This window comes from Pieris napi, chromosome 7 (genome assembly GCF_905475465.1).
Source record: "Pieris napi chromosome 7, ilPieNapi1.2, whole genome shotgun sequence".
Taxonomy (NCBI): domain Eukaryota; kingdom Metazoa; phylum Arthropoda; class Insecta; order Lepidoptera; family Pieridae; genus Pieris; species Pieris napi.
This window is the reverse complement of record NC_062240.1, coordinates 5,489,344-5,506,307: the sequence shown is the minus strand read 5'-3', so window position 1 is coordinate 5,506,307 and position 16,964 is coordinate 5,489,344. Positions and strand designations below refer to the sequence as shown.

The 16,964-nt window shown below is 33.0% G+C and overlaps 1 protein-coding gene across 1 annotated transcript in view; it reads right to left on the bottom strand.

The window, feature by feature from the left end:
- The window catches only part of LOC125051201 (zinc finger protein ush), a 170,991-nt gene that overhangs the window by 97,094 nt on the left and 56,933 nt on the right, over positions 1-16,964 (bottom strand). The gene's annotated exons all lie outside the window — the stretch shown is intronic.

Genomic DNA, 16,964 nt, shown 5'->3' with positions numbered 1-16,964 from the left:
TGCAATTCTATTCTTGCACAGTATCAGATTTCTCTGTGCGAATGAATGATCAAGAACACGACAAATATGGACCAGTGAATGGGTTTAGCGGGAATCGAACGATCGGTGTTTCATCGATCTAATCGATACTGGACTATCGAGTTGGCAATTTGATTTATTGAAATCGATACATCATGAGAATGCTCAGATCTGTGTTATACTTACGTTGGTCGATAACAAAAGTTTGTAACGTGAGGTATTCTGACTATAAACGGAATATTATCTTAATAGCTAATCGAATTGAAGAAATAATAGGGGTGAAGATCGTATCGCCGTTGTTCTTTAATAAATTATTAAAATTTAAGTACGCATTTTGAATAAATAGACATGTTTACTTTATAATACTGCATGATAGAAGTATAACATATAATCAATAAAATATAGGTATTATTTATTTTAAAAAAAATTATGTGACGCTGGAACACAAAGTGGAATACTATTTATTTTAATAAATAATAGAAAACAATAATTTTATTTATTAAATATATTAAATATAATAATGGAATGCGTGATATGCGTAATAATGGAAACTCGCAAACAAGATAAATCATAACGATTTCTCGATAAGTTAAATCGATTATAGCTGTCAAAAACGTCAAGTTAAATAAGTAGATTATTATCAATGCGATAGAATATAAAATTACAGATAATTCTATATTTGGAAATGGTAACGCAACTGCGACATTTTGATTTCCCCATAGATTTGGATGGTTCAAAACATAGGATGAATATACTACCTATACTTCTCTATATTGTGAGAGTTAAGACAAGATATGTATTTTGAAGTAAATACTAAAAAGCCTGTTCCAAAACGTATTAAAAAAAATCTTTTATAATCGTCATAGTCATAGAATAGTGACGGATCTGAGAAATAGTAAACTTTACAGGGCAGCCATTTCAAAATTATATAATGATGTTAGTTTCTTGCCATAATTTTTTAAATTCATATTCTGTGATAATGAAAATTGGCATACAAGCAAACAAAAGGGTTTCTTTTGAAACAAAATAAAAATAATAACATTAAATTACACAGTTTTCTAGAAAAATCAATGAGCGTCTATCAAATCCGTCACTTTACTGACTGATTAATTGAAAATTTAAAACACATGAAAATTTGTTTTAATGTAGCCGTAATATTTAGTCAATGTAGTATCCAAATATAATAAAAAGTGGATTTTGGATTTTTTCAAATCCGAAATTGTTCTACGATTATGACGATTATTATCTTTATTTAAATAATATCTTGATTTTGTTACGCAAAAGTTTGGTACGGATTTTATAACATCGAATTTTTTACATGTTGGCAACAAATAGCACGCAATGCCATAATTTTACGTTGCATTGTTACAAAAAACATTAAATAGAGATGTGCTCATAAAGATGTAGAGATTACCACAAACGTTATGATGGCCAGATATGGTGCAGGTGGTTTCAGGCCAATCTGATAGACTATCACCCCATCTAGCGTGCAACACTCATTTAGTTTTTTTCTATATCATACCCGGAATCTTTCTTGTGAAATCTTAGTTTTTAAATCTAAATTAATTATAACGCTCGGTTCTTTATTATATGAAAGTTTAAATTAAAATATTAGGCTTTTCTTCTTACAATAAATAATTAATTAAAACATTTCAGAATGTATACAATTAAAACATACATAGATCACAAAATTAAATTTAATAATATAATTTATAGGAGCAGTGTTGGCGGAGTGAATTGATCGTGCGACTCTGAGGTCATAGGTTCGAATCCCAGTTGTGCACCAATGCACTTCTGTCTATGTGCGCATTTAAAAATATATTGAAAAAGTCCAAAAAGTCAACGGTGTTTCAGGTACAGACTATGATCACGAAACAAATATCTGCATTTGTAGTTTTCTGAAACTAAGGCTAAGACCAAGGGTTGTACTTTTTTTATATTAATTAATTAATAAAACGTATTATTTACTTTAGAATTAAGCGTTGCGCTACAACGTTATCAAATTTGATAATAAACTAAAAGCTTCCCAAATAACAGAAGCCGCCGCCATCTTTGAATTCCATATCAAACTTCAAATTCGTAAAGAAAGTGATACGCGTGGCGCCACCTACATCTACCAAAGATAAAATATCCCGGCATAAATCAAGGTGTACTCAAATTGATAAGCGAAGCCGAATGATAACGAATTAATAATATCGAACTAATGGATTCTTAATGTGGCGACGCGACAAATAATTATGTCTGTTTTGTACAGGTTTTCTTTTGTTTTATGTTAAGCTTTAGGGGTTCATTTAAAAGCTAATTTATTTATTACGATAGCTATATTTATATGAATCTTTTACTCTATAAAATAAAGTTGCTTTGAGTGTTTGAGATTTGGCTTTATTTTTTGTATTAAAGTGTATTTTAAAATGCGCAAATTAGAGTGATTATTAAAATCCTATGTCCCCCAGTTGAGGCAGAGGTCATCCAGCGTAGCCAAAACCAGCCTGATCGGTTCTGGGAGGCTCTCATAATTTCCTCCGCCTCTGCAATGATGCTTCGACCTGACAGCCACATTTTTTTGAGAATTCAAGCCGAGTTCTAACTTGGCAATGTGATTTGGATCCCTTCGGAGCGTATAGCCTACCCACTTCCACTTTCGGCGTTTTATAGACCTGTCAACTGGCAACCATTGCATAGCTGATGTTCAGAGATTCTATCTATATATCAATTTAAAGTATTGTGTGGTAATAAGGATACAAGAAATCAAACCAACAGGATTATACTAAATAAATAAGATATCTGTATATTCAAGGCTGTATTTATCGTTTTATTAATAAATAAATATTATTCGTTAACGTTCATTTATGGTCCGATTAAATAAAGAATTGAAATTCAATAAGGATTTTTTTTTTCCGCATATTGTCATATTTTTTCATTTTGACAATCATATGGAAGAAGAGAAGATAATAATATGATCATACAGCGAGAAAACGCTGCCAGTGTTAAAGGTACACTGCCCCAGGTACCAAACTTTTTAAATTTGTTTTAATGTTCTTTTTATTAATTATTTTAATTTTGTAATGTATTATAAGTTTGCACTTTTGCACAAATCTTTATGGTCATTTTTTGCCCGGAAAATGATCAGTATTTGTAGGTTTTTAAGTATTCTATGCGATAAAGCGATAATTTTCATCTATACATTGAACATTCTCACGTTCGTGATACGGAAATTCTTCCAATCAAAGATCGTATCAGCTGTCACACCTACCAATGATTTAATTATTATTGTAACCATGAAGCTATTCTGATCTTTCGAAGTTCTATAAACCCAATAACCAACGCGTGAGCATCAGTTTGTAAATAATGTTAGTATACGTTGTAGTCATGTTTAATTAAGCTTCTAATACATTCACATTTAATGTTAATTTATTCAAAGCGATTGGATCTTATCGTTAGGAATGTGGAAAGGAATTTATTGATAAATTTCATTTGGTCTTTGAATGACGATAGACAGGGAGAATCATGAAATTAGCGCTTTGGTTATGAACGAGGCTGGCTTGATAAGGCCAAAGAATCCGTTGGACTGGTCATCATGGAGGAGTGAGAGAAGATTGGAGTGTTTAAAAGCGTTTTTCGTGTACCGGCCGGCCCTCGACACGTCAACTGGGCCAGTTATCACTGCCAAGATGTTGTGAAGAGAAACCTAAGCTCCAACTGCCTGATTAGTGGTAGCTCGCGGCAAAGGTGGCGTTATTTAGCTTTGTAGCTTTAGCAAGGTTCACTTTGGATCGCTGTGCCATGAGTAAATAAGGTCAAGCACCAATACAAAGATAATGAATAAGGAAAATTAACGCTTTGTTTAACCAAATTACGAGACTTAGTTGTTGCCAGTACTATTTTTATTTAGAAAAAAATCTACCAGTTTAGTATATACGGTGATATTTTATTGGATGGTTGTCATTTTTATTCGTTTATTGTTGAAACATTTCAAGTAACCTAAAGGCACGAAATTTCAACGAATCTTGTAAATTATAATTCAAGCAAGTCTTACTGAAATAAAAAAAACAACAAAAAAAAAAATCTACCCATGTATGCTTACATTTATTTTGACTTCACAATGTATTTTGTGTTACACAAAACGTTTTATTTCGTGCCATGCAAAACTAGGCAATATAATAATATAATTTAATTATAACTGAATGAATCATCAAATACAATAGTAAACGGCACAATGCGAACGGAATGAGTTTTGCTGATACCATCTTTATCGGTGATGTGATACGATCAATAGATAGCTTATCCGGTACCAGAGCGCGGGAGGTTAAAAAATTTAAACCCTTTCTTCTTTGTTCTTCGGTAAGCCTCTGCGCCTGTGTGATGGTAAGACCTGTAAGGCCCTTTACTTGTTCCAGCGAGTAGGGATTGGCCTCGAGGTCTGGTGCCCCCCACTATGCCAGACACAATAAGTTTTTCTAAACGTTCTAGATCTCTGCGTGTCTAATGTCTAATTTTAGGATGCGTTGTAAACAAACTGTCGAAAGACGATTTTGAACCTGTAACCGTCTTAATATAGACACGTTTGTTTTTTTAGCTGTCCAGGGAATTCTCAGCATCCGCCTCAACACCACATTTTCCTATTCTTTTCTTTCTTCTCTGTTTTTAAGGAAATGTTAAACCCTTTAAGAGTAGTTAGTAAAGCAATGTTCTAATCGTCCATTAAAATATCTTTAGATTTGACAAAATGTGCAACTCAACGTTTTTCAGCAGCCTTCACACCTCTACCAACGTTTGATAAGTTCAATATGCCATTAGAATTTGTAAACATTAGTTGTACAGATTATGTTTTCATTTTCAACCAAAATAGGTATACAATTCTAAGCATATCTTTTTTTATAAATTTTTAAGCCTACTTCGTCTATAGACCAATCTGAAAATTGAAAAATGATTTGGTTTTGCATTGATCTTCCATAAAGTCTTATAGGATAATTATTGACAATGCCTTTAAATTTTAGTTTTCGACACGCATTTTAATCACCTTTTTTGCAATATAAGGAGTAAGGAGATGTAACTATCAAACCATGCTCCTCTTTATATCCTCCATATCTTCAAGCAATCAATAAATAAATAAGTTTGTGTTGTTTCCTCAAGGATAATGTATTCTCTTCTTCTTAAAATTTCAGAGCCGGGCTCTCTTGTCTTTCAAGAAGAAGTTCTGCGTCAGTGTCTTGACCTCCTGGTATGTCAAGACCTCAGCTTTTTCCTTGATCTGGTCTATGTAACCTATTCTCGGTCTTCCTCGTTCTCTCCTGCCTTCTATCGTCCCCTCCAAGATGGTCTTAATGTATTATGTAAATTTAATATTAGAACGGATATAGCTGTTAAAAATATAGGAACCCTCTGAATTCTTTACTGAGCATTAAAAATATATTTTTTTGGGCTCAAAATAAGGACAAACACAAGATACTACACACCAATTGACGATGTGGGATGATGGGATAATAATTGTAGGTACCATTCTTATAAATCTAGTTAAATTTTTAATTCGAACATTACTCGACTGGACTTGACAATATTGTTGATTTTTGATAAGCAAAATCTAAAAAATTCTATCGAAACTGAGAGTACTCTTATCTTATCAGAGAGAATTTATTAGTAGAATGTAGAGATAAAACAACCCGTTTCATTGGATCTTATGAAAGTTGCCTGTGATAGTGAAACTCACATGTGGGCTGATTGCAGCTCCGGCGGCAAATTATCATTTAACTAACTCACTGGCATTTTTAGGGCTAGGTACTTGCTTCAATATTAAGTTACAAAAGCAAAAAGTACATAATCAAATAATTATTTTTACACGCTTTATATTGGCTTCACCTGTATGTATGTATGTATGTAACCGACTCCTTCGGACTCGATTTTGACCCACTTTAAACGCACAGATTTTATTCAAATTTTGCGCTGTCAAAAATCTGTCAAAAATCGATGACAATGCAATAATCCGAAAAAAATAAATAAAAAAAATTTAACTAAAAAATAAATAATAGTTAAAAAAAACTAAAAAACACGCTTTTAACACATAGAACTAAAAAGTGAAAAATAATTCCTAATTTAGGCTGAAAATGGTAATGAACAAAAAATACTGGTATTATTGTGAAAAAGCATGGGGCGCTCTGTGCCAAATTTTTCGTCTATAGAGCAACCCACGCTTTTTGTTTTAGTAATTTTCTAATAAACAAATAAACAATATACCTATTAAAATATATATATATTTTTTTATTAATTGATTATATACTACTCCGCGAACTTCGTTTCGCCTTAATATGATTTACTCGGCCTAGATACCTTTTCCGTAGCTATAACATATGGAACATTTTGCTATGGTACCCCAAAGACTTGGGGATTTAGATATTTCTCTCAATAAAAACAAGGAATAAATTAAAAACATTAGTCGAATTGGTCTAGCCGTCATCGAGTTTTGCGCTTAGCAACATATGTTGCGATTTGACCGATCAGGGGGCCTTGCTTGGGAGACATACGACTTTTAATTGTAAGATATTTTGCGACACATTATTTATAACGACAGATGACAGTTTTACGATTAACATAGATACACAGATAATTGTCTATAGACGTCATATATTTGATCTAAAAAATTTGACTCCACGTCACACCGGTGTTTTTAACTATTGGTAAGTTAAAATGTTTATAAGCGACCGTTTTTATGTCTTTATTACGTGATACTTTAATTCATATTAACATTGTATATTGTATGCGTGACAGTTTTTGATGTAATTAGGTGAACTAAAAAGCGGTCTACATCTAGGAACATCTAGGAACGGTGTAATAAAGCTTCCAGCGTGCCTCTAGGCGAGCTTTCACAAACAAAAATTTTCTTGAACCTAAGTTAATCGCTCTGTTTACGATTCTATTGGGTTCGAATCCTGCCTATACTCTTGATTTTTCAACTTAATCCTATACTGTTAAGGAAAACATCGCAAGAAAACTAACAAAACCGGCATATGTTAGAAACACTACTTGCCTATAAACAAGTAAACTGATATTTGAGGCCAAAAGGCCACAAACCATGTCTATACAAGGCCTAAATTCGACTCCGTCATAACTGAGACGGTTCATATTGCATTGTGGGGCTAATTGGATGGAGATCGTTATCAGCTCCACTGATAAAATGGAATAGATAACATTCTGTAGTGACTTATTAAGGCTGTTCCCAGAATAATATTAGATTGTATGATACCGTGTGTGCAGTGGCAGCAAAAAAATCACACCACGAGATTAATTAGGTGTTTCGTAGCAAGATTGTTATCTAGAATTTGATTAGTATTTTTTAAATGTGTAATCTTTTTGATATATTCATCTAAATGCTAATTACTACATATTAACAATAAAAACAATTCGTTTTTCTAATGTAATAAATTCATATAAAATAGCAGATTATAAGGAAAATATGCATGACTTAGATTTAAATTTAAAATGCGTAATATTTTTTTTCTGCTAACGCTACTTAACCATATCAAAGATCTGTACAACGTATCGCGTTGTGTAGTTTTTGCGAAATTGGTCGCTCGATCGCTTTCAACCCAGCCTTCCTTGAACCCTACGACAGATACTCAATCTAGGACACAAATTGCCTTGAGAATTAAACCCTCCCTCTTCATTTAGAAAATATAGACTCTGTGTTTATTAATAATTTGATTCACTGTTCTATAGAAAAATATATAATAATGAATTTTTTATAGAACAGGGGGAAAACGTAGAAAAGTCTCACTTGATGTTAAGTGATACCACTGCGATGGAAACTCTCAATGCCAGAAGGCTTGCGAGTGCGTTGCCAGCCTTTGAAAAATTGGTACGCTCTTTTCTTAAAGGATTCTTTTTGCACATAAATCGTCGTATAGACGTGCAACTCTCATCCATGTGATCGTAGGTTCGATACCCAATGCACCAATGGACCTATTTATGTGCGCATCTAACAGTTAACACTCGCTCGTACGGTGAAGGCAAATATCGTGAGGAAACCGGCATGTCTCAAACAGAAGGCTGATTATCTCGTCTGTGAAATAAAAATTACCAAAAACTGATGCACTCTGAAGCCTAGACCTAAATAGGGTTGTAGCACCACTGAATAGTTATTAATTTAATAATCCAACGGGCCGTATTGCTACTAAACAATATCTTCCAGGCAACTATAACGTCATCTAAATAGGCTAATTGGCCTTTGAATTCGCTATTGTAGTACCAGTACAGGGGCAACTATACAAGTAACTTATTAATGGTTAGGGCATTTTAAAATCACTAGAAATGTATCCGCTCTAATAGCCTATTTCGTCTTTCCTCCAAAGCTCACGGGTTTAGCCAGACCCCGCAAAATTACCACATCTAATCCCATTATAACCTATTAAAATATTCGTATGCGATTAATTCAACATATTTATTGAGATATAAATTAAAATGCATAAAACGAGTCGTGTCGTGCGCCGTGTGAGATGGTTATCTTCAGATTGTAGGGTTAAGCTCGAACCCGTTTTTAATTTAACATTTTTTTTTGCCAAAATGCTTCCGAACTCAAACACTGAGCTTTTATGTCCGTGTCAAAATATCATGTTACATGGAATTAATAAGACTTTCAAAGAATGTATTAAGCGTAATTTGGAGATGTTGGAGATGTGAGGGTAAAATTTTTACGGATGAAATTCAGTAATAATAATATTAGCGTCACAAAGATGTGCAGCGTTTTTGTCGAAGAAAAGGGAGAGAGCGATTGCGAGGGGGAGAAGGGCGAATTACCTTATAGAAATACTATTATTTCAATTAAAATTTCGTAAAGAGAGAGAATTGATGAAATATTAGTATTTTATATTTTATGCTAAATAATTTATCGAAATCTCAAATGACGAATTATAAATTAAATCCCACGTGTTTTTATTATCGAAGAAGTAAATTAAATTTATAATTCGTATTAATTTTCAACACTTTAATATTTTAATGACAATTAAATTCCTAACATATCTTCCTTTTTCCCTCCCTCGTCTCAGAAATCTAAAGTTTTAGATTAGTTAAATATGAACAAGACTTAAAAATTATTTAGCCAAAGAAGTTTCACTTCTGACATGTGTACTTTGTACGCACGCACTTTTTTTTTAATTTTTTCTTTAGCTAACATATAATATGTATAAGTTTTCTGTTGTATAAATCCAAGATACAACAAAACGATCCTCAAGTTACGAATGATATCATTGTGCGCAGTAATCTATGTATGTGTCAACTGTTCGGTAATGAATTTAGAATAAATGATAACTGGAGGTATCGCAGCGTGAATCATTTAACGCCGATAGAGGGCGGAGGTGACGCGTCGCCCACTATGACCCCGGTGCAAGGTACAGGTGATAGCGATTTGATATCGCTTCTATATGTGCTATATATGCTTTCATTTATACTTATTTTGGCGCGTTAGGGAAAAATTATGAGCGTAAATTTTTACGATGCGCGAAACACGTCACGAAAAACCAACACCCTGAAGTTAGCTATAGTCAACATTTTAGTTTTTTCTATTGTGTGTCGTTTTTTCTACAAATGTAGAATAAAATTTTTGAAATGATTTTTATCTTGTTACGCCAAAAAAGGACACGTGTATGAAATGTACGTGATAGATTCAGACTTGAGGCTGAACACTCAGAATGCGTCCCGTATGTCCAATACGATTTGAAATGAATTATAAAGCAAGCATCAAACCGCTGTAACCTCATGGCATATCCCACAAACCCGGGGGTCGCATACACGGCCGATTACATCCTTTGTTGTGTGGAAGAAAAATGGCCGAGCACTATCGCGACGCGATACTATTACTTTAAACAAGATTCGTGACTGACGATACAGATGCTCCCGTGTTAGTTAATACTTGGAAGTCCTATTGAATAAAACAGATTATTGTCGCTTAACAAGACTTACATTTTCTTTTTTAAGACTGTTTAGTTTCAATAGAAACGTCATTTGCGTATCCTACTAAACAGTCAATGTGTGTGTACTTATGTACACGCGTTAGAAGTTATACTTCTTTGGCGTAACAAGATAAAAGTCCTTTCAAAAATTTAATCTTTCTCCTTATTCTACGTTTGTAGAAAAAACTACACTAACAATAGAAAAAATTACTCTCATCATTTTTCCCTAACGCGCCAAAAGAAAACTTCAAAAAAACTAAAATGTTAACTATAGCTAACTTCAGGGTGTCGGTTTTTTGTGACGGTATGCGCGCGCATCGTAAAAATTTACTCTCATCATTTTGCCCTAACGCGCCAAAATAATAACTTCAAAATACGCTTCAACACTCTTCTTCTGACTCTGAACTATCCGTTCCACTCGTCAGTCTAAGAAATTGTTTTAGACTTCCGATGTTCAACCACTTCATGGTTTTTTGCATCTGTTTAAGCACTCCAATGACAGCTAGGTTAAAGGCAATTCTTCCAAGGGTTGCCAAAAGAAGAATTGATGGAACACATTTATAAGCGATGTAATTGAAAAATAAGTATCATAATACGAAAGTCGCTTTGGGTGGGCGCGCGATGGCTACATTTGTCACACCGCGCCCGCTACCACGATACGCCTCGCTCTTTGTGTGGGAGATTCCTATCGGACAATAGCGACCACTGTTTATATCCTATAAAGTGTTTAACACATTTGTTATAGAGGTCAAGGCGATTTAATTTGTTTTAAATGTGTAGGGTTGTCGATTGGTCCTTTTATTTGTATAAATGTAAATTGTTTAAGGTTTTTAGATGTATACAAGTAAATTGTTTTTATACTTTTAAAAATCTACATAATACGTAATAACATCGCTTTTGATGACTTGGTAGAGTTGCAAAAAATCGGAAATTGTGATGTATGTATGTATGTGAATATTGTTTGTTTAAAGATATTTTAATATTATACAGTATATTTTAATTGGCAACCCTATGACCCATACAATCAGAATGGTTTTTTACCCTGGCCACCCCATTAGTTAGCCCATTGTGATCTTATTATTCTGATATTGTTCAAAGATGTAACACGAGTATTGTTTACAATTCTTTTAATATTTTAGACTATTGAACACTGTTTTATCAGAATCAAACACGGCATGTGTTTAAATATTGCATTGAAACTATTTCAAAAATAATTTAACGATGTAATAAAATAAAAATAATCAGTGGCGCTACAATCTTTTTAAGTCTGGATCTCTGTATCTGTTTCATGATCATTTGTCAATCTTATAAGTTATAGGCAAGTAGGTGATCAGCCTCCTGTACCTGACACACGCCATCAACTTTTTGGGTCAAAGGCAAGCACGATGTTTTCCTTCACCGTTCGAGCGAATGTTAAATGCGCACATAGAAAGAAGACTATGATTGCTTAATAGTCCTACTTACTCATTTATCTCTGTCTTTGTTCATAATGTCGAAAGAGAAATATATACCTTTATGTATGAATGCAAAGAAATACGACTGTTTATTTACCATAAAAGCGTTAAGGTTTACCACGCTTGTCCAGTGCTTGTTGTCTTATGACACAGCTTCGATAAAAACGAATTTTATTATATATATAGTTAGACGTACAACGTATGAGCATGTTTTACCTGTATAGAAAAATGATATGGTGCACATCGGAATTTGAAACAGGACCTTTGAATCGCACCCTTAGGCTACCGACGCATGTAAATAAAATTTTGAACTTTTTCACCATAAATTAATAAACAGGAACAATTGTGTTTGTGTGTCAACAAATAAACTCTAAAAACTACTCAATTTAAATATTTTTATTCTTGTCTATTAAAATGCTTCATTATTCCTGAGTAGTACCAAAATATTTTAAAAGATCAATCATTAGCCGTGCACAGCCGTGATAGGCTGCTTATAGTTTTAGAGGTTAAATTTAAAAATCTAGTTAATCAGAGCAGCGGTAAATAAAGGAAAGTTAATCCGCAAACTGTGCATTATCCGACGTCATCTTATCACAGCAATTATCTCTTAATGACCACCTTGCTATCAGCTCTTGCGATTTTTTGCTTACGCCATAGATTCTAGCGATTGCACAAGGCTTAACATTTATTATTTTTAATTAATCTTTGTAAATATATTTTAATCGCCTTCAAAAACAAATAGTTCCCTTAATCCTTAGTCCATCCATTGATCCATATTGATCAGCCTTGTACGGAATTTAATATGTAGTTATTTAGGGATAATGTTTCATTTTAACGGTGATTGAACCTTTTGAAGTAATACTTCTTTAGGCGCGTTATAAAAAATTGATGAGAGTGAAATTTTACGATGCCCGCGCACCGTGACACAAAATTAACAGCATGAAGTTGCCCACGGAAGATGCTACGGCATTGGACATAATTTAATAACAACATTCGAATAATATTAGAATTTTTGTTACACTTAATGTAAGAGAATAATAATAAATATATATTTATTTAATTTTTCAAATGTAAACTGAACTTTATTGAATATAATGACTCCTTTTCCAGTCTTTGAATCTTTAATTGTAATTAATTATTTGCATGCAAACAAAAACTATTTTTAATAATGCCAAAGAAGTATAACTTCTTACGCGCGTACATAAGTACAAGCACCCTTTTTTTAATTGTTCCAGCAGTTTTTAAAAACAAACAAATCTTTCCTCGTTATAATATTATCTATAAATAATATAAAATAATAAATAAAATGTTTTTTTAGTGGTACAAAATATGGAGAACAAAATGTGAAAAACACGACGATATCGACTGTCAAAATAGCGCACAAAATTTTATAATGAAATGTATCTGTACTAATATTTTAGTGTGTCATAATAAAAACATTAATAAATTGACTATTCAGACGGGACTTAGAATAAAATTTATACGTTCTTAGACTTAGATTAACGTGAAACTAAAGTAAAAAGCTTTCGAAAATAAAATGGTCCGTTGAGTTAGGTTTAGTGTTTCAGTACTAGATCTAGGACAAGGACTGGAATATAGGTTAAAAATTGGCATATATACTTGGGTTAGTGGTTTTGGCAGCTTCCAGGTTCCGATATAACGCAGTTTAAGTCAAATAACCTATCGGGAATAGGATTTACTCTGCATTCTCTTAGTTTTATTTCACGTAGTATTTAGTAAAACTTGTTCTCAGTGTTATATATACTTTATGCAATATATTGAATGAATTAAAAATTATTATAGACATAACATTTACTACTAACAAAAACACACACACACATAAACACACAAATACACAAATAAAATGAGAGATATCAAAAACAATAAAAATATATATAAGTACCTAAGGAGTATATAGTTCTTTACGTATGTAGCTATCAAAACAAGCGATTAACAGTTAAAATTTATGATTAGTATGTATTTTTTATAAGAGTAAAAATGTTGCGATAATCGTAAAGAAATCCTTATTCATCAATACTCAGTCTTTTGTCTCTTTCTGTCAAATTGGGTTTACGCTGTGTTGAAAAGAGACAGATGAGTACTTTAGTAATAAAGCCTGACTTAATTGGGTGATTTTCAAATTTATTTAATACGAGTATTAAGATTTAGCTACAAAATTTAATACATCATTTACGTATATATATTGAGAGATAGCGTTTTAAAACGTATATTCAATACTTTATATATTTAAGTGTTTGCATGCGTAACAGTGCGAACTTCAAGTAAATTAACCATTAAGTTTTATATAGAGATAGTGAAAGATAAGTTTATGTTTTAATTAAATATTGAGGTCATGGAAATAATTTGTTGACTGCTGATGACATTTATGAAGGCATATAGCATTACAACCAGTGCAGTGTAGGCCAAGAGGTTCCATCGTGCGACTCTCAAACATGCAGTCGTAGGTTCGATCCCCAGCCGTGCACCAATGGACTTTCTGTCTAAGTGCGCATTTAACATTCATTTGTTTCGTAATGTAGGATTACATAAGTTACATATAACAAAAATAATAAAGATATAGCGAAATGTGAATTACATTACGTACCTATATATACACAAAAAGGTCCAAACATATACGAAAGGAAAAAGCAATAAAAATTATTAAATACATACCAGATTCGGCTGTCTTGTTTCATGGTGTGAAAGTGATGGTATGTATGAGGGTGTGCTCATACGAGGCATGCCTTTTAAGTTTTGTCGTTTGCAGAAAAAAACACAACTAGAACCTTATAGTAGTACTTTTTATTGTTTTTCAAAGTATTCACCACGTAGCTTAATACACTTTTCCATTCGCTTAAATCAGTTTTTACAACATTTATTCCACTCTAAAGTGGAGGTGTTCAAAATGGCTGACTTGAAAGCGTCTACTGCTTCTTCACCGGACTGGAACCTTTGACCATGAAGACTTTTCTTAATTTTTAGAAATGTAAAGAAATCGTTAGGGCTTAGGTGTTGACTGTATGGAGGATGGTTAAAAGAACATAAACTATTTGAAATACTCAAACGAAAATATTGTCTTGCGTAATTCACATCTGCTAAATTCATCGATCGATACTTTGCATGTCCCATTTATTTTAACAGACGTTTTCAAGAAAACGTAATACACATTGTAGGGATCTGGTCTAAGTTATAAGAGGCATATGATTAAGTTATTAGTTACGAATATCATTCTTTGCAATTTCTTTTTACCACCGTTATCATTATTAGCCTTACGAATTGCCAATCACTTGCATCTACCATCTTAAACCACACTCTCTTTTTAATTACTGCAATAGAGTAAGTAAATGTTATGTAATTTCACTGATACTTATTACAACTTTCAAATACCAAGCCGAAATGTTTGCCCAAATAAAACTTAGCTTTCGTATAAAAAATCAGTACAATAATTAAAATAGTTAAATAAGGAATGCAACGGTTTTATCGCTTTCGAGCGATCTCTTCCAGGCAACCACAAGATTTTTCTGGGTAAACTCAAAATACAAAATAAGCACGTTTTTCTCATTATATCAATTTAAAACCATACGTTTGCAAATAAACACATTATATAAGTATATGTATAGGACTTATCCTGTAAGCACGGGGCATGGGGCACGCAATTGGGCGATTAGCTTTCTGTTCTATACAAATAAGACATAATATGTCAACAACAAGACCTCAGCTCAGCTTGCTAACACTCAATTAAAATTAAAATATTGCTTAGGATAATTCCATTACATTCCGCTTTTAACTTAAACCAAACATAGTTTATACTAAATTGTTCGTTTTTAAACGCGGCAAATTACAGACATAAGAAATGTGCAGTTACATCGCGTATTAACATTTTTATTGGCCATATATCGTGTCGAAACGCTCCTTTCTGCAATTGATGGTTGTCCTCAATGCAATTTTATTGTATCTTCGGATGATACGGATAATTACTGCAGTTTGCAGGCTAAAATTGTATTATTGCACAAGGGGTTAAAATCTTTTGCTCTGTTTAAAACAGCCTGCAACACAAAATCCCTGTACTTTTTCTGTATCACCTGGATGTTTGGCATTCAATGACAGATCGTTCGGTCACTATCATTTTATGGAAGCCATTAGATTTAGTCACCTTTTCGCCACCCAAAACTGTACAATGAAACAAAACTTCTAACGGTAACCACTATACTTATTTATTTATTACAGAAATACATACATAATTACAGACTATGCGAATACGATAATGTCCAGAAAAATAAATTAAATATAATATTAAACACACAATATCGAATTCACTCTTCGAACATATAAATATGTTAATAGTGTCGGAGACAGCCTTTAGTAGGCGCAACGTCTTTGATAACGGGGACCAGCAACAGAGTGTCGCACTAGGCCTTCGCCGTCGCACATGTCCCATAGGTACAAAGAACCCCAGTTTTTGGATTGCACACTACCCCCTCAAGACTTTCAGTACATAGTTTTTGCCCGTTCTACGCCCTTGACTTGCGAATTGGTAGTAAATGTAAATTTAAAATTAATTTATCTTCTTTTCTGATACCACCGTCTTTGCCCAACGCTTTTCTCTTTCAGAGGCCCTTTCATCTTCAGCCACTTTCTTAAAAACAAAATGTTCACTATCCATTCAAAACTTCATTCATTCACAAAGCCTAAGGTCTCTTCTCAACTTGTCCTATGCTGAAAGTATTCTTCTTGTGCATCAGTAGTTTATTTATAAAATTCTAAGTGAATTCTAATTGAAGAGACTAGCTGCCAACGACACAGGTGCACTTTTCTTTTAACATTTCATTTCATTTACACATCCTTTTTTATTATGTGTTATATTTTTTTTCTTTCTTTCTTTCTTTAAAAGACGGCAACGTAGATGCGAGCCTCCTGCCGTTACAGTTATATTTGGCGGTTCTAAGTGTGTCTACTCCTGTGTCCAATAAAAAAATAGAAAACGAGAAAATATGAATTGGCAAGAGTTAAAATAATTAATTAGTTATTGTTCGTACTGTAATAGTAAAAACTTACAGTTACAATATTAAAAATTAAACGTTTTACATCAACTATCTAAATTTTTACTCTAAATTAATTCATTTATATGCTAAGTTATAATGTTTAACACATTTCGTACTTATATTTCACTTTTGGACGGAAGTTTTCATACATTTTCTTTGACCTATTAAGTTTATGTTTAAGCGCAGATGCGTTACCCTCTTTACATAGCTTGTATGTACAATGGTTAACGATAAGCGTTAATGAATAATTGGCCCTCGATAAGTCTAATTAGGCGATATAATCAACTCAGGCGCAGGAAGTTACTGATATGGCAACTAATTATTAATTCCTTGGGACACGTGTGGTGTTTACGAACAAAAGTATAGTAATAGATATAGATACAGGTATTTCGTATAGTTGATTACAATTATAACATCCATATAAAGCAGTGTTGGCCTAGTGGCCAGCGCGCGACTCTCTTCCTGAGGTGGTAGATTCGAGCCCCGGCTGTCCAATGGACTTCTTTCTATAT